The sequence below is a fragment of the Tursiops truncatus genome, chromosome 10, assembly GCF_011762595.2.
Source record: "Tursiops truncatus isolate mTurTru1 chromosome 10, mTurTru1.mat.Y, whole genome shotgun sequence".
In the NCBI taxonomy this organism is placed as follows: Eukaryota; Metazoa; Chordata; class Mammalia; order Artiodactyla; family Delphinidae; genus Tursiops; species Tursiops truncatus.
Genome location: NC_047043.1, coordinates 10,942,637 through 10,961,419, shown reverse-complemented (window position 1 = coordinate 10,961,419; position 18,783 = coordinate 10,942,637). Strand labels below are relative to the sequence as shown.

General features: G+C 42.3%; 2 long non-coding RNA genes across 8 annotated transcripts in view; one reads left to right on the top strand and one right to left on the bottom strand.

Moving 5' to 3' along the window:
- LOC109551545 (uncharacterized) overlaps positions 1 to 18,783 on the bottom strand; it is a 205,199-nt gene that overhangs the window by 10,454 nt on the left and 175,962 nt on the right. Inside the window, exon 5 of one of the 4 annotated variants that reach the window (XR_004528369.2) lies at positions 5,315 to 7,416. The exons of 2 other annotated variants lie outside the window; for them this stretch is intronic. This is a non-coding gene — a long non-coding RNA (uncharacterized lncRNA). One more of the 4 variants, XR_002178336.3, reaches the window with a different exon arrangement.
- Positions 1 to 18,783, top strand: part of LOC109551557 (uncharacterized) — a 628,536-nt gene that overhangs the window by 563,067 nt on the left and 46,686 nt on the right. The window lies entirely within an intron of this gene.

Sequence of the window (18,783 nt, the reverse complement as noted above, 5' to 3'; positions counted from 1 at the left end):
AGAGATGTGTTTTATAAGATCAACGACAAATTGGTAGGAGAAAGCCTTCTGGGCTGCCGTTGTGAACGCTAATGAAGAGAAATAAACGCTTTATGAGGCTTGTCCCATATGAAAATAAAAGCTTTTTCCAGTGGCCGTTTCACTTCAAAATAAACTCTTTGAACCTCCAGGGGCCCCTGTGTGAGAGAGCGGGTGGGGTGCGCCGCATTAGTGGGGAGGTATGCGTGGTCTGGCGTTCCGAGGCCATGCCTCCTGGCGGGGCACAGCATACTGTTTAGTGGGGATCTGTTGTTACCAGAGATTGCAGCCTTTATCCTAAAAATAGATTTGGCCCAGATAGTAGCATTGGCCTCACTTTGAGAATGAAGGTTACAGTATGTTCTCTTCAGTAATGATTTGTCCCCAAACTCAGTACCGTCCACACGCTTAGGGATCTGGAGCCGTTTTACAAGATCTACAACTTAAATAAAGGTCTCCACCCCACCTAGTCTTTATATTGGGGGCAGTTCTTTCGGGTAAAAAAACCCTGAAAGAACAGTTATGAGAACAACAACAAAAACAGAGCGGAAGGAGTCTCATTCAGCATCTCCTACCTAAGGGAACGTTTCTTGACCCGAGTGAGAGTTCAGCTGGGGTTGGGGGTTGCAGCTGACACACGGGAGCTTGGCTCAGTTCTGAAGGCAGAGCCTGGAAGTGATTTGGGTCATCACAGGCTGATGATACAGGAGGACTGACAACAGGCACATCAGAAGGGGGGAGATTTCCCGGGTTTTCCCTGGCTGCCCTTTCTGGTCTTCCACGAAGCCCGCTGCTTACATGGGTCTCCTCTCCACCTCAGTGCCACGTGGGTCCCCTCTTTGGTTTGTCCCACCCATAAACACACGAAAACATGCTGACAGGGCACTTGCTAGCTTTCACTTACCCCATGGGGCAAAAAAGCTTAAATGTATTTATCAACTTTCCCATAGGTATTTGTATCTTAATTGCTGCAAAAGCAATATCACGGAAACATGAAAAAATTAATAATTAAAACAGTTACCAATTAACCCACTACCCTAATACTATCTGAGCCAGCCCTGGGCCCATTTGTCCTCTGAGCTATCACCTGCCTTTTCTACGTTGCTTTTGATACTTGGTTATTTCTAAGTTCTACTATTAATGTAGATCAACATGTACAGTACTTTTACCTTCTGTGAAAGATCTCTCTAGAAATCTTGGGCCCTGATGCACAGTGTTATGGACTGAATTACATCCCCTCAAATTCATATGTTGAAGCCCTAACCCCCAATGACTGTATCGGAGATTGGGCCTTTAAGGAGGTAATTAAGGTTAAACGAATTCATAAAGGTGGGGTCTTAATCCGACAATACTGGGGTCCTTGTAAGAAGAGGAAGGGATGCCTGAGATCCTTCTCTCTCTTCATGCACAAAAGAAAGGCCATTGGAGGACACAGCAAGAAGCTGGCCATCTGCAAACCAAGGAGAGAGGCCTCAGCGGAAACCAACCCTGTCAGCACCTTGATCTTGGACTTCTAACATCCAAAACTGTGAGAAAAATATGTTCAGTTACCCAGTCTGGGGCATTTTGTTAAGGCAGGCCCAGCTGACTTCTACACACTGTGTTTGAGTTGAAAGGTAAAGAGAAAGGCAGCCTTTGGCATCTAGGAGCTGGCCTGGAACTTATAGTTCTCCTGTTGGAACACAAATAATTTCACAGAACACGGACGTTAGACCAGGCCACTCCATAATCATGTCAGCTCAGAAAAGTCATGAACATTGTCCAAGCCACAAAAATAACCCAACATCCTCCTATCCTGGATAATATGAGTGATTTCTGCTGCTTTACCAGTTTCAGCTTTAGCCTCACCCTATTCTTTCCTCTTTCTAGATGAGATTTATTCATAGAATTACCTTTACTTCCTGACAGCAAACAATCCAGAGAAAACCTCCACTTCCTTAAATCCACCCCCAAAACATCTAACATTAGCCAAAATCCTAGCATAAGTCCTGTCTGAGACTCCCACCGAGCTTCCCCGTGGTTCCCCACAAGCATTAAACCCAACTTGGTCAAATACAGGTGTGCTGTGTGTTCCTTGTGGTCATTGGCTGGAGGGCATTGACCAAAGTGTGAGCCTTTTTATGGTTTTTAATAAGGACTTAACATTGCTTATTGTTATGACCTGAATATTTGTGTCCCCCCAAAATTCATATTTTGAAGCCCTCATCCCCAACATGATGCTAATTGGAGGTGGGGCCTTTGAGAAGTAATTAGGTTTAGATGAGGTCATGAGGGTGGGACCCTTACGGTGGGATTCATGCCGCTATAAGGAGACGAAGATAGAGCTCACTCCGTCCATGTGCATGTATCCAGGAAAGGCCATGTGAGGACACAGCAAGAAGACGGCCATCTATAAGCCAGGAAGAGAGCTTTCACCAGGAACCAAATCTGTCAGCACCTTTATTTTGGATTTTCCAGCCTCCAGAACTGTGAGAGATAAATGTCTGTTGTTCAAGCCATGCAGTCTATGGCATTTTTTTACAGCAACCCAAGCAGACTGATACTTAGCAGAGAAATTGATACATTTTTCTTGTTTTCAAAAACGTTAGCACAACCTGGCCAGCAATTTGAATGTGAGGATCTTTTAAAATCAGTTTGATAGTGTAAAGTGTGTCTTGTTTAAATCTGCATGCTTTATTCGTGTTTAGACTGACCATTTTCCCAGGCATTTTTTTCTACTACTATTTTCCTTTGTCAGCTGGTTGATAGTCAATTATGGAAAAATAATTTCTGTCACCTAGTAAAGGAATTTCAGGAGTCTGGAAGGGAAGAGAGGTATTCGTGGGGTTGTGATAGTGTAAGGATGTCTTTCACTCCTACTTCGGAAATCAGCCCATGGCCCGGACTTTGGGGCCCTCATAACAGAAAACAGTATTGCTAACTCCCCCAGACTGTATCAGTTGGGATAATTTTGGCTTAAAGTATAAGTAAACCTTGACCTAAGCAATAAGGTTATTTCTTTCACTTAATAAGAAGTCCGGAGGTAGGGCAGACAGCAGAGCTGGTTGATTCAGCCGCTCAAAACCGTCCTTCGGGATCCAGGTTTCAGTCTCTTGGGTCTGTTACCCCTAGTTTATGTAACTGGTCATGTGGTCGTAGCTGGTATTTATAACTACCTTCTTCCACTACCCATTCTGTATTTCCTTGGCCTTCAGTAAGTACCTCAGCTTGTTGTGGTTCTTTACCTGGTAGAGTGACCCAAACCATCATTCCAGAATCTGGGCCATGAGTAATCCTTCTTGGGTTGGGTGGTTGTAGTTTTTCATTGACCCGAATCCAAGGGCCTGGTAATACTAAAAGACTCCTTTCTTTGCCTGTTGATTCAGAGGCGTGAAGAGTCCAGAGGGGCCAGGCAACAGTCTTCACTTTTCAGTTCAACAGAATCCTTGTGTATCTCCTGGTAGAAGCATTCCTCCCTTTGGAACTAAGACCTCTAGGCCAACGGGGTGTACAGTTAAGGAAACAAGATGCAGAAATTTTGCTAGTTGGGCACTAGGGGTAATGGTGAGTGGTGGCACTTCCAGTCCCACTCCTTGATTCCTGTACCCACGAGTCCTGGCTGTGGGAGAAAGAGTATCAAATATTAGACACTGATTCAGAGCACACACGGCCTTCTGGAGAACCTTGTCCCAGCCCTGCAAGGTACTGCCACTTATATGGTGCTGTAACTGAGTTTTCAAAGGCCATGACACCACTCTATCAAGCCAGCTGCTTCAGGGTAGTGGAGGACATGGTCAGACCAATGAATTCCATGGGCATGAGCCCACTGTGCACTTCATTGACTGCGCAGTGATTTTCCTGATTAGAACCGCTGCCGTGTGGAATACCACAACAGTGGATGAGGCGTTCTGTAAGTCCACATATGGGAGTTTTGGCAGAAATGTTGCACGTAGGGAAGGCAAGTCTGTATCCTGAATTTCTACTGTGTTAAGAACAAAATGCTGCCCCTTTCATGATGAAAGTGATCCAATGAAATCAATGTACCTGCCACCAGGTAGCTGGCTGATCACAGGTAGTGGTGCTGTATGGAAGATCCCATGTTGATCTCTGCCTTAGGCAGATTGGACGCTCAGCAATGGCGGTAGCCAGGTAAGCCTTAGTGAATGCAGGTCCTTGCTGTTGAGCCCAGGCATGACCTCTATCCCTACCACCATGACCACTTTCTTCATGAGCCCACTGTGGTGATGACAGTGGTAACTGGAGAAAAAGGCCAACTGGAGTCTATAAAACAGGATATCCTATTGTTAAAATCCTCCTCTGCTGAGGTCACCCTTAGGTGAGCATTTACATGGGACACAAATACCTTTGTGTTTTTTTGCCTATTCAGAGACACGTATCCACACAGCTCTTCCTGGAATCTCATCACTAATTTTCCCATGATATTCCTTCCAAGTCCCTGACCATCCAGTTAAACAACTGGCCACAGCCCATGAATCAGTATATAATCATATACTCACACATCTGGACTTTTCTCCTTCTAAGAGAAGTAAACACTGCTCAAATTTCTGCCCACTAAGAGGATTTCCCTTCACGCTGTCCTTCAGGGATGTTCCAGGAAGAAGGGCTATAGTTCTGCAGCTGTCCACTTTGGGGGTTCTGCAGCTGTCCACTTTGGGGTGGTGCCTGTATGCCTTGCAGAACCACCTATAAACCAGACCCTAGCCTCTTCTTGTCGGAGAGAGAAGGCGGTAGAGCAGAAGTGGCAACCATAGGCATTTTGAGCACTTCTTCATGTAACTTACTTGTGCCTTTATTATTGAAAATAGAATCATTAGCATTATTAAATCTAATCAGATTAGAGAGTCAACTCCCAGAACCAATTCAGAAAAATCATCCTTAAAGTTCTGTTCCACTCTCAGTAGTGGTGATGGTTGTATACAACATTGTTAATACACTTAATGCCACTGAGATGTACACTTGAAGATAGGTAAAATGGTAAATTTTATGTTATGTGTATTTTACCACAATAAAAAAACATACTTACAAAAAAGAAGAGAAATAACCCAGGATTGAATTAAGGCAGGAAAGTGGCAGGAAGGACTTGAATTCAGAGTTTAAATCAACGGGTCAGGCACTGATCAATTTGATGACCAGATGAACACAGGGTTTTAGGGTTTAAGAAATAAAGGGTAAGTCTGTTTTCTTTATACAGCAGGTTCTTATTAGCTATTTATTTTATACATATTAGTGTATGTATGTCAATCCCAATCTCCCAATTCATCCCACCACCCCTGCTGCCCCTCCCCGCTTACCCCCCTTGGTGTCCATATGTTTGTTCTCTACATCTGTGTCTCTGTTTCTGCCTTGCAAACTGCTTCTTCTGTACCATTTTTCTAGAGTCCACATATATGCATTAATATGCGATATTTGTTTTTCTCTTTCTGACTTACTTCACTCTGTAGGACAGTCTCTAGGTCCACCCACGTCTCTGCAAATGACCCAATTTTGTTCCTTTTTATCGCTGAGTAATATTCCGTTGTATATATGTACCACATCTTCTTTATCCATTCATCTGTCAATGACCATTTAGGCTGCTTCCATGACCTGGCTATTCCATGACCTGGCAAAGTGCTGCAGTGAACATTGGGGTGCATGTGTCTTTTTGAATTATGGTTTTCTCTGGGTCTATGCCCAGTAGTGGGGTTGCTGTGTCGTATGGTAGTTCTATTTTTAGTTTTTTAAGGAACCTCCATACTGTTCTCCATAGTGGCTGTATCAATTTACATTCCCACCAACAGTGCAAGAGGGTTCCCTTTTCTCCATACCCTCTCCAGCATTTGTTGTTTGTAGATTTTCTGATGATGTCCATTCTAACCAATGTGAGGTGATACCTCACTGTAGTTTTGATTTGCATTTCTCTAATAATTAGTTGAGCAGCTTTTCATGGGCCTCTTGGCCATCTGTATGTGTTCTTTGGAGAAATGTTTATTTAGGTCTTCTGCCCATTTTTTCTTTTTTTGGCGGTACGCGGGCTTCTCACTGTTGTGGCCTCTCCCGTTGCGGAGCACAGGCTCCGGATGCGCAGGCTCAGCGGCCATGGCTCACGGGCCCAGCCGCTCCACGGCATGTGGGATCTTCCCGGACTGGGGCACGAACCCATGTCCCCTTCATCGGCAGGCGGACTCTCAACCACTGCGCTACCAGGGAAGCCCCTCCCTTCTTTTTCAATAGTTTGATTTCTTCTAGGACTTAGTCAAAATTCTTTTCCGCTTTTGGACCTATGATTGTATGCTAATTTGCACTTTAACATTTGTAATATAAAATTTTCTCCTTCTTAAAATTAAAATAAAGATTAAATATTAACCTACTTCTCCAGGTATAATTGTAGGGAATAACATACCGTTCTCAGAGATTTTGCTAATGTACCTTCTAATATAAATTCTAAACGGAGCCAAAGAATTAGCTTCAGCACATGCCTATAGCGTTGTGGTTTAGGCTTCAATCACTTCTCTGCTACCATCTCATCTAACATCTTTTGCATGCTTTTCCAGAGATCATAGAAGTCATCCTATGTGGTGATTACAAATCCCACAGCCATCGGTACTTGCTATTCTGCTTTTTGCTGTCTCTTTGGGGCTCCACGTAAGTGGCTGGAGGGAGTAAGGGGACCACTGGCAATTGAAATGCTCTGACCTTTTCTTCTGACACCGAGGAATCTGCAAAGTGAGTTTGTAGAGAGGGTCCAGTTTTCCCAGCTTCATGTTAGGTGTACTTTCTACCTTAAGTAAAATTGTTCCCAAATGCTCAGGGATTGCAATATGATTTTCCCACCTTGAAAATCTATTAAAAAGAAAGAGATTCTTCTCTCCTCTCCACCCCTCCCCCAGGCACTGCAGATGGCAGTTAGCACCCCATACAGCCCCTCCCTGTAACATCATCAATTTTTTGCCTGCATTGCATCTACTTCACAGCTCAAGACATGCCAAATGACACACATTCTAAGTACTTGTTGCTAGCAACAAATCTGTCTTCCTAAGTGACCAAGCACGGGCTATATTTGAAATGTCAGAGCACTTCACTCTGCCCTGGCCCACTTCCTTTAGCTGAGACATCTCCAAGCCTTAAAGTAAGCTCATCTATGTTTGTGGGTTCTGCTTCTCAAGAGAGACACTCTGGATCAATTCTGCAAAATACAAAGTGACACGAAGCCAGGGAAAGGATCATGTCTTTCCCATGAACTCCCTTCTCCCCTGGAAAAATGAATATTATTAGTAATCCTCACCTTACAGGACAACTGGGAACACTTGCTGAGATCATCGAAGTATTAAAAACTGTCAGGGTGTGGCAACTGTAGATCTGGCATGTGGTCTGTGCTCCATACTCAAATCAGATCGTTCTGCTCCTTTTTTCATACTCTCTCTTAATTTTTAAAAATTAAAAAAAAATTTTATTGGGGTATAGTTGATTTACAATGTTGTGTTAGTTTCAGGTGTACAGCAAAGTGAATCTGTTGTACATATACATACCTCCACTTTTTTTAGATCCTTTTCCCATATAGATCATTACAGAGTATTGAGTAGAGTTCCCTGTGCTATACAGTAGGTCCTTATTAGTTATCTGTTTTATATATAGTAGTGTGTGTCAGTCCCAATATTCCAATTTATCCCTGTCCCCCTTACCCCTCACTTAATTTTTTTATTGAAGTAAAATTCACATATTAATTTAACCATTTCAGAGTGATCAATTCAGTGTTATTTTGTACTTTCACAGGTTGTACAACCACATTTCTATCAAGTTCCAAAATACTTTTATCACCCCAAAAGGAAACCTTCAACCCATTAACCAGTCACTCACCATTCCCATCTCCCCCTGGGCCCTTGCAAGCAACAATTTACTTTCTGTCTCCACGGATTTACCTCTTCTGAATATTTCATATAAATGAAATCACACAGTATTTGGTCTCTTGTGTCTGGCTTCTTTCCCTTAGCATAATGTTTTCAAGGTTCATCCATGTTGTAGCATACGTCAGTACTTCATTCATTTTTATGGTTGAATAATATTCTGTTGTGGGGCTATACCACAACTTGTCCATTCAACCGTTGATGGAAATTTGGGTTGTTTCTACCTTTTGGCTTTTGTGAATATTGCTGCTATGAACATTGCATGTACATGTATTAGGTTTGAGTACCTGTTTCCAATTCTTTTGAGTATATACGTAGGTGTGGAATTGCTACTTGCTTTCTCTTTTTTTTCTGTTTCTTCTCTTAATGAGCTCATGTCTGTGGGAACTGTAACGATGTCCTGTTTTAAAATTCCTCACATTGTTTATTTTGGAAGTCTTAACAGTAATTTTAAAATTTTATTAGTATTTTAATGAACCAATCCATAGTTTTGTAGATTTATCTATTTATACATTTGAATTTGTTTTACTTATTGCATTCTCTTTGGGTTCATTTACTCCTCTTTTTGTAACTTCTGGAGAGGGCTGCTAAGCAGACACTGTTGGGGCTCTGCCCATATGCCCCCTTGCCGTTCTCATGCACACCAGCCTGAGTTCCAAGGGCCAACATCTGATTCTTTGTCAGAGGGCTGCCACTGAGCTGCCCGAACCCTCTTTGTGGAATAGTGGACTAGAAGTGCCTGGGAACTAACATCCGTGGGAGAAACCTTTAACCAAAGGCCGCAGGCCGTCAGGGTGTAAATATACCAACCTTCTTGTCCTTTGGCCAGGATAATTCTGATGCGTATTTTACATAGTTTTATAGAGTATTCCTTGGTAATCAAGCTCCAGTCACCTGTTGTGATGGCTGCCTTAATAATATACCCTTTATTGGCTGCCTTCCCTCTTCTGTCTCACTTGCTATTTGTGTTTCTACCTTCCCAGCCCTCCCTGTTATGGCTGAACTGTGTTCCCCTCAAAATTCATATGTTGGAATCTTAACACCCAGTACCTCAGAATGTGACTGTATTTGGAGACAGGACCTTTAAATGAGTGATCAGTTTAAAGTGAGGTCATTGGGATGGGCCTTAATTCAATCTGACTGCTGTCCTTGGAAGAAGAGGAGGTCAGGGCACAGACAGCCACAGAGAGATGGCCATGTGAGGACACAGGAAGAAGGTGGCCGTCTACAAGCCAAGGAGAGAGGCCTCAGAAGAAATCAATTCCACCAACAGCTTGATCTCAGACTTCCATTTTACAGGACTGCTAAGAAATCAGTTTCTCTTGTTTAACGCGTCTAGTCTGGGGTACTTTTACGGCAGCCCTGGCAAACTAATTTATTCCCAGTAAACTGTGTGCCCTTGAATCACTGGCTTGCGATCTGCTTCTGAGGAGTGGAGTCCAAACTAAGATTCAAAGTTTATTGATTTTTTTCAGATTTTTCTTCTTTCCTAATATGCTCTTGAAGCTATAAATTACATTTTAAGCATGGCTATAGGTTTGATATGTAGTATTTGAGAGTATAATGATACGTTCTGATATGGAGTACTATTATTTAACTTGAAGTATTATCTATTTTCCACTATAATTTCTTCTTTGATTCCATGGATTGTTATAACTTGGAAGCATCTCACACTGGCCTTATATACACTCCAGCCATGACGTGTGTCGCTTCTGCTCACAACCCAATGTCCAAAACCAGACATAGGGCTCTACCCAGCCACAAGGGAGCTGAAAGCACAGCCTACCATGTGCCTGGAAGGGATGGGGAAAACCATTAACCACATAAACCAGGCTACACAGAACATCCTTCTATGTGTTTCCTTTTGTGAATGTGCTAGAATTTCTTCAGAATAGAGGATAAACCTGGGAGTGGAATCATAGGTCGTCTTATGAATATATCTTCCATTTTACTAGGAATCGCCAAGCTGCTCTCTCCAACACGGCTGTGGCAGTTTTCATTTCCACCAGCAGTGCCCATATGTATTGCGCTGCCCCTTTACAACGCAGTATGTTATCAGACTTAAAATTTCTTTACAAAGTGGTAGGTGTGAAACAGTATCTTTTTGTGGTTTTAGTTTGTGTTTCCCTGACTAATAGTCAAGGTTGGTCAAGTCACTTGTCCCACGTCAGTTTCTATTTGATAAAAACTAGTGGCTCATCCCCCAATAGATGACATAGCGATCCTCTAAAAAAGAATCCATGCATTTGAGCAAGTCCTCACACATCTATTTAAGGAATGAGGTTGAATTGAAGAATGAACGTTATCAGGGGTCAGAAAACTTTTCTGTAAGGGATTTTTTTTTTCTTTGCTGGTCATATGGTTTCTTGCAACTACTCGGCTCTGTTTGTTTAGAGAAAAAGTAGCCTTAGTCAATATGGTATAATCTTGCTCCAATACAACTACTTATGGACACTAAGATGTGAATTTGATATCATTTTCATGTGCTACAAAATATGATTCTTTTGATTTTTTCCTCCAACAATTGAAAAATGTAAAAATCATTCTTGACTCAGGCATATAAAAACAGACAACGGGCCATATTTGGCTCGAGGGGCCCTGGCTTGTTGACCCCTGAACTATACCTTAGCTTGACCTGAAAGACTAAGAATAGAACGGAAGGCATCTGCCCCCTGTTAATGCAACTGTCTTTGCAATCAACACTGAGGGTTAAGGTCTTGGCTGGGTCTGTCAAGCTTCTTTCCTCCACTTTTGTACCTTATAAGGATTTTTTTAGATGAGTTTCATGAGCACATCTGGGTCCAATGGTCCCAAAAGATTCATTCTGCATTCTGGCTGCACAGCTGCTTCACACAGCAAAGGCCAAAGGCACAAGCCTTGCAGTCTCTGGATAACCAGACCTAACTCATCTCTCACCAATGGTTCAAAAACCCCCATATTAGCCATCATCCGAATACACTTGTGAAGTGCTTTACAAAATGGTTTGTCCAGAACAGCGAATACTGTGTACCGTCTTGTGTGGAAGAAGAGAAGACTCAATAATGACAACGACTCTTTCATCAAGAAAAAAGGGAAAGACTTAAGAAGGCTATGAGATTCTTCTTTGGTGGGTTGTCATGTGTTGAACAGGACGAAGGGGTTCTAGGAGACAAAACAGAGAATTGGGAACATTTGAGAAGATTGTGGACAAGTCCCCAGAGTTGCTTTTGAACACGTGTGTGTTATGTAAATATCACACAGGATCTGACTTATCCAAAGGATCTGACTTTGCAAAGCTGATATAATGATGCCTCAACATCACCATTGAGAAGAAGCATTGAGCTTCTCTGAAATGCTCTGGAGTTTATTCAGTGTGTAATTGGACATTTGCTACTGTCTCATTTTGGTCTAGTAGAAAACCACATATAGATCAAGTGAGTTTAGTTTCTTCCAGGCTTGGAATACCCTCTGCTCTCTGGTACTTTCAGGTATGGGGACTCAGATGAATACTGTGTGGTGCCCTAGCCTTATCTCTTGATATCACTTCTATTCTATCCTGAAACAATTTTGTTTGAGTGCAATATATCTGCTGATATTGTCAACTCAAGTTATTGCAGAATATAGATTAGGTACTGCATTCTCCCAAAGGCTGAGCAGAACCTTCCTTCTGTGAACATTCTCAGTAGTTTGTTTTCAAGGTGAGGAAGTAGGAAGTACAAGGGGGACGAGCATCAAGGCAATTTTTTTCTTTGTTCCTTTACTTGTGTTAGTGGGAACATTTCTATCAAGGAAGACAGTTCCCTTTCATTTTACCAGATCCAGAGAAGCTATGGAACTTCTGTTACCAATTCTTTACCCATAATTTATGTTAGTAACCGGGGACCTGGTGATAGAAGTTATGGATGAAAACAAAAGCTGGTGGCATTCTGAAAGGTGGGAGCAGACGCTCTCGAGAAAGATGTGTCAGAGCTATGCTTCTCTGTTTAAAACTTCTAATTGCCTTTTTGAGAATTGTCCTTCCTTTTGCGCCTTAGTTATCTTCACATTTACTGGCCACTGATAATGAAAGAAAGAGTGAAAGAAGAGGAAGATGCCTATATGGTTTCTGTGATGTTGAGGTGAATCTAGAAATCAAAGTCTTCCTTTCTTCCCATCTGTATTTGATCCCAAGTCAGATTTTTTTATGGTAAGCAATTTCAGGTTTGAGTAACGCACTCTAGCATATAATGCCCCAGCTGTTAAAGAAGCAGGAGAAGTAATTCCTGTAGTAATTGCCGTAGTGGTATTTCTAAACTTCCTGCACACCGATACCTGTTGAGAGATAGAGCTGAACAAGCACCGGAAGCCTAGAAGTGAATGAGAAAAATCCATTCGTCTGTGGAATATTTATTGAATAACTACTATTTTAAAGGCATTGGCTCATCACTCTGAGGGATGAATAAAAAATTAAAGGAAAGAGATAAATACAAAAAATATGGTAACCGGTTGGATGAGAACTGAAGAAGGGTAGTCAAGGATTCTGTGTCTCAGGTGATTCCAAAGGCAGATAGAACCTACCTAGCAATGTCAGAGATACTTGTTTTCTCTCCAATTTAGCGCCCCCTGTGGCTCTACCTTGCCCCTTAGATACTCAAATTTCACTCCTATTTCAGAGAGGAGACCAAAACCGATTCTTCCCTAGGTCCAAAAATGGGAATGTGTATCCTATTCTAATCCCTTGCTGAGGGAAGTGACTTGCTTTTCCCTGTGTTAAGGTTGGATATTTTCTATGGGCTATAATGAACACTTCCTGAAAAGTAGAAATCTAGTAAGAGAGAGAGAGAGAGAGAGAGAGAGAGAGAGAGAGTGTGTGTGTGTGTGTGTGTGTGTGTGTGTGTGTGTGTATGGGGGATTGTAAGAAGTTTGTTTGTAGGATTAAATGGCTAGATTTCTTTTTTAAATGTACTAATTTTCACACTTGCTAAATTCTGAGTGAATCTAAACTATTTTGCCTCAGAGTTGATTTTCCTCATTACTATCAGTTTTCTGCTCTGCAAGATTTTAAAAAATAAGGTAGGTTTTGAAACGAGCACACACTGACTACCAACAAGAATAACCTTTTATTTGGGAAATGGAACAATGAGGAAGCTATTTGCATCAGAAATGACTCTATCATTAAAATACTCCACATCTAATCCATTTGCGGTGGAAGATCTTTACACTGTTTTGTTTGTGTGGGAGCATCTCCTACCATGTGTTTTGGCCATCTGCATATAGTTATGGAGTCACTATCTCTTAGGATATTCTTTCCTCTTTCCTGAGCTGGTGAAACCTAAGGGAATCACAAGAATCAACTTGACTCTATTTATTTGGATGTGTTTCACAGGGAATCCTTTGTATCAGCTGAGTCACTCCCATCCAAGTATCCATGGGAAGTTCACATAACCTCATTTCCCTCTGTTAATGTTACTGAGTTAAGCACAAGATAGAAATATTCTTAGAAGATATATGGCTTCCTCTTCATCAGAGCTGGCCTAGAGTGGAGAAACAGAGCCCCTGGGGACAAAGCAAGACACTCATGAACTCTGGCCACTGTAAGACAAACAATGGGGACCTTATTCTTAATTTAGTTTCTAAGCAAAGGTTTTCCTGGTGACCTCGTTTCTCTGGAGCAATCACAATGCTCCCCTGATGGATTAACAACTTGCCCTGGTACCGTGAGTTCCCACTTTGTCCTCGCCGCCCATTTTCTTTCAGGAGATCTGGATTTTTCTTCTAATTACACATTTTCTCCATAATTCTGCACAATAGTAAAAATAAATATAACTTCTATCCTCTTAAAACCTGGTAATCATTCAGCTAGAAGAAGGGCTACTGTTTGGCATAGATAAAAATAGTCTCCAATAGTGTCCTGCCTAGAAATAGTCCCAAGCTTGAATTTACAGTGAGGACAACCCAAGGTCTCTCATGTTTAGGAAACCACCAAGCTGTGATGTTGCTTAGCCGGAAGTAGCTATTGTATTACCCTGGGACTTATGAGCCCTGAGGGGTCCACACAGTTTATCTGGGGTGAAAGCTTCCACCAGAAGTGCACAATACCAACTTCCCCTGTCAATGAAGCCTTCACTGCATCACCTCCACTGATCCATCTTGTGAAGTGAGGAAAGTTCTCTGATAGGAGAAATGGAAAAGAGGGAAGAGGGAGGAGTGTGCAGGATAGAAAGGGAGGGGAAGGTGGTTTCCATAGAGACCTAGCCTTCCTCATGCTCTCATCAGCCAGTGGTCTAGAAGAGCAGTTTCTGAAGCCACTGGCTTAATTCCACAGCTGCCTATGGTAGCCCCAGGGGCACTGAGACATCAGCTGTTTTTCCACAAAAGAAGGTCCCCTAAATCACCCGTGAAGAGCAGTGTGCATGCTTTGCATATATCATATACCATCTTTCAATGGAGCCAATATAGCCAGGTGGTTTTTTTTCCATTATTAAAACACATCTCTGTTTCTTGAGCAGCAGATGAAGTAGTTGGCCTGCATCTGGGGCCATGTTTTGTGAGAACTATGGTTGCTGTGGCTGTTGTTTTCTGCAAACATGTGGTTGAGTGTGTGTAAGTTGAATGTGAGTGTGATATGTCTCCACTACAATGCGAAAGGGACGAGGATAGTCTAAATTTGATATGGTCCTAAGGTTAGTGGATAAGCAGAATTACACTTCCTTCCTTCCTCAGGAAATGCTTGGTATTCATTCTGTGTTAAATTGTTTGATTCCAAAGATCTACTGGTTTGCTCACGGCTCCTCTTTATTTTTCTTATCCAAATGCCCTCCTGCTCTACTTATTTGCCCAGGAGAGGTCAACATTTGAGGACTCAGTAAACCAGGCCAGCCTTGGATTTCCATCACAGCTCTGACTGCTTATGTGAGCCCTTTATATCACAGAGAAGGAAGTCTGGAGGACAGGACAGAGATAGCTCAGAGAGGTTTCCACATTTACCGAAGCATTATGTGAAAATACTCTCCCCAGCTCCCACTTCTATCCTCTTTAACCACACACATCCACAGAGATGAGCACTGTTGTCATTGATTGTGGCCACAATACCGGGTGGAGGCAGCAAGGCCAATTTACATGTACCCCACCCCGCCCCCACTGAAGAGGCGTGACACAGGCTAGAGGGGAAAAGAAAACACATGCAGGTACAGTAGAACGGCATTTTGCATATTGTGATTTGTCCATACATGTTAATTGAACTGAATTAGGTAAAAGCGAACGCAGCAAATATTTGCCTTGCACTAACATGCTTAGAAGTGGAATTTTGTTTCACTTTCCCTGTCATCTTGCAACATCTCCAAATAGTAATCGAAATTTTGCGTAACTCCAATGTATATTTGTATTGGTATAAGATGGTGTTGTATTGAAAAGATTGGCACAGTTTTCTGATCAATTACAAGGCTCATATAGTTTTTAAACCTTACTTTTGAATGGAAGATTAAATACGGATTGGTGACACAATCAAAATTGGAGGTTGAGAGAGTTTTGCCCAGTCTAGATCCTGTTTGCAATCAAGATGTGGGATACTGTTTCAGGGAATTCCCAACAAGAAAGTATGAAATAAAAGCCAGATGAGTGAAACAAACAAAGAGCTATGAGAAAGCAAAGGAAGAGATGGTCATGTTTGTGAGAAAGTTCTGAGGAAATTTTCACAGAGAAGATAATGTGGGAGCAAAGGGCATGGATCTTACTGGTTTTGCCTTACACGGAGCCTAGAGCCAGCTTATCAATTAGCCGATTCTCAATGAGTAGTTATTGAACTTATAATGGAAGGAAGGGCAAGGAGATAAGAAGCAAAGTTTTACTCTTGGAGCATATCCATATTTAGAGGGCAGGGGGAGGAAAAGGAAGAACACAAGAAGGTTGCAAAGAAGTAAAAGAGGAAAACGGGATAGAAACTCATGCAAAGTATGAAGACATCTCAAAGAGAACTTGTTGGACAATATTTTCTAATGCTGTAGAACGGTACTATTTAAAGCGTGATCCTCAGACTAGCGGCATAAATGGCACCTTGGAGCTTGCTAGAAATGAAGGTCTTCGTGCCAGCTCCAGAGCTACTGAATCACAATCTTCTGGGGTGAGGGCCCGGAAGTCTGTTTACTAAGCTCTCAGAGGGATCTGTATGCACAGCTAGAGTTTGAGAATCAACATTGTAGCATACTTCTGGAAGATGAGTTGCTGCTGGCATAACTTGAGTTCTCTGATTCTGAGAAGATTTCAAGAATTTGGTTCTAGGGTCCTCCCAGAACTATGTTGCAGGGAAATTACTATACTAAATTGCTAATGTTTAAATTATATTTAAACGGTTCAAGATAAACAGTTTGTGCCATGATTATTTCTTTTTTTCTTCTTTTATCGAAGTATAGTTGATTTACAATGTTGTGTTACTGTAGTTTCAGGTGTACAGCAAAGTGATTCAGTTTTTTATATATATATATATATATATATATATATATATATATATACTCTTTTTCAGATTCTTTTACATTATAGGTTATTATAGAATATGGAGTATAGTTCCCTGTGCTATAAAGTAGGTCCTTGTTGGTTACCTATTTTACATGATTTATTTCTTCAAATCTGTTTTGTAATGCCTCACTTCTATCCCCACCCACACCCCAGCCCTGTGTAGCTGCAGATGCAGGGCGCAGTCCAGGGTGGGGAGAGCAGGTCTCAAGTGCGACTGCGTTTAAAGCGCTTGCCGAAGGGGCTTCCCTGGTGGCGCAGTGGTTAAGAATCCGCCTGCCAACACAGGGTACACGGGTTCGAGCCCTGGTCTGGGAAGATCCTACATGCTGCGGAGCAGCTGGGCACGTGCACCACAACTACTGAGCCTGCGCTCTAGAGCCCACGAGCCACAACCACTGAGCCCACGCACCACATCTATTGAGGCCCGTGCGCTCTAGCCCGTGCTCCACAACAAGAGAAGCCACCACAATGAGAAGCCCACGCACCGCAACGAAGAGTAGCCCCTGCTCACCGCAACTAGAGAAAGCCCGCACACAGCAAGGAAGACCCAACGCAGCCCAAAAATAAATAAATTACTAAATTAATTTTTAAAAGAAGAACATCAATTAATATAAAGATGCAGCCGTTATAGATTTTTCATGTGAACATCATTGCTTTTGATAGGGATCAGGAAAAACCCTTTATAAAGGGGGACTAGTGTAAACATCTCCACTTTGTTCTGGGTCCTCAGACCATGGCCGACCTCACTGTGGTCATTTCCTGTATTGAACACCAGTTCGTGCTCTGTGGTGGTTCACGCCAGGGTGGTTGTTCCAGATCAAGGCTGTGCTCCCAGCAGCAAGGAGTTCTCTCTCTCTTTGCTAATGTGTTTGTTCACAACTCAGACTTCAGGGTCCAGGACCTGCATCAGCCGTCTTTGTGTCGCCCTAGCTAGCTGTCTCAGTGTGCTTCTGCATAGATCTATATACCATATAGAATGCAGTTTACAAAGGTTACTTTACTGTCGGGTCTTGCAAAACCATCTGCTGCTGCAGAGATTAGAACCTGGGGTGGCTTCCCTGTGCTGCTGTGAAAGGAGGTTTTAGAAATCATCCTGACTTTGGGAAGGTAGAGGAATCTCTCTAGGCTGTGAGTTAACAAAAGGCTTTCCCTTAACTCTATAGTTTCCTGTCTGGTGTTGCTCCATCAGTGGAATATTATTCAGTCCTAGAAAGGAAGGAAACTCTGACACATGCTACAACATGGATGACCCTTGAAGGCATTATGCTAAGTTAAATAATATGATTCCACTTATATGAGGGACTTAGCATAGTCAAATTCATAGAGACAGAAAGTAGAACAGAGTTTACAGGGACTAAGGGGAGGGGGTTATGAGGAGTTAACTGTTTAATGAGTACATTTCCTTTTGGGGTGATGAAAAAGTTCTGGAGATGGATGGTAGTAACGATTGCGTAACTTTGTGAATGTACTTAACGCCACTGAACTATACACTTAAAAATAGTTCGTATGATAAAATTTTATCTTATGTATATTTACCTACAGTGAATGATATTTTTTTTAATTTTAAAGCTCACTGGAGGCTCTGAGCTCATGTGTGGGGCTTACATGCTACGGAGTCAGCCATTTCTTTGGGGACCTCTCACTGTCAATTTCCTAAGATTTTCCTCTTGGACGAGTTGGAGTCTCCAGGGAAAGACTTTCCAAACTCTTACCTGAAGGATAGAGATAAACAGAGTAGGGGAAGAGGGCATAGGTCTTGGCAGTCAGTATGGAAACGTTTACTTAATCTTCCTCCAATCCGATTTAGTCCTCCTTTCATTAAGGTACCCCTGCCCCAAACTGTATCTGGTGTAACCGCTGTCTGGAGACCTTCTCTGTTACTCCTCTGGAGAATAGACGCTTAGGTTTCTGCTGTGTAAAGGAGGGCTACAAAGACATTTCAAGTCTTAAACAGATTTGTGACCAATCCTCCTGTTTTCACTCTGCACCTTAAGCCCTCCTTCTAGAGGTAACTGATGTCACCAATTTTTCTTTTCTTTTTTTTTTTTGAATTCTGAACATTTATGTCCGTTCTTTTTTTTTTTTTAACATCTTTATTGGGGTATAATTGCTTTACAATGGTGTGTTAGTTTCTGCTTTATAACAAAGTGGATCAGTTACACATATACATATGTTCCCATATCTCTTCCCTCTTGCATCTCCCTCCCTCCCACCCTCTCTATCCCACCCCTTCAGGCGGTCACAAAGCACCGAGCTGATCTCCCTGTGCTATGTGGCTGCTTCCCACTAGCTATCTGCCTTACGTTTGGTAGTGTATATATGTCCATGCCTCTCTCTCGCTTTGTCACAGCTCACCCTTCCCCCTCCCCATGTCCTCAAGTCCGTTCTCCAGTAGGTCTGTGTCTTTATTCCTGCT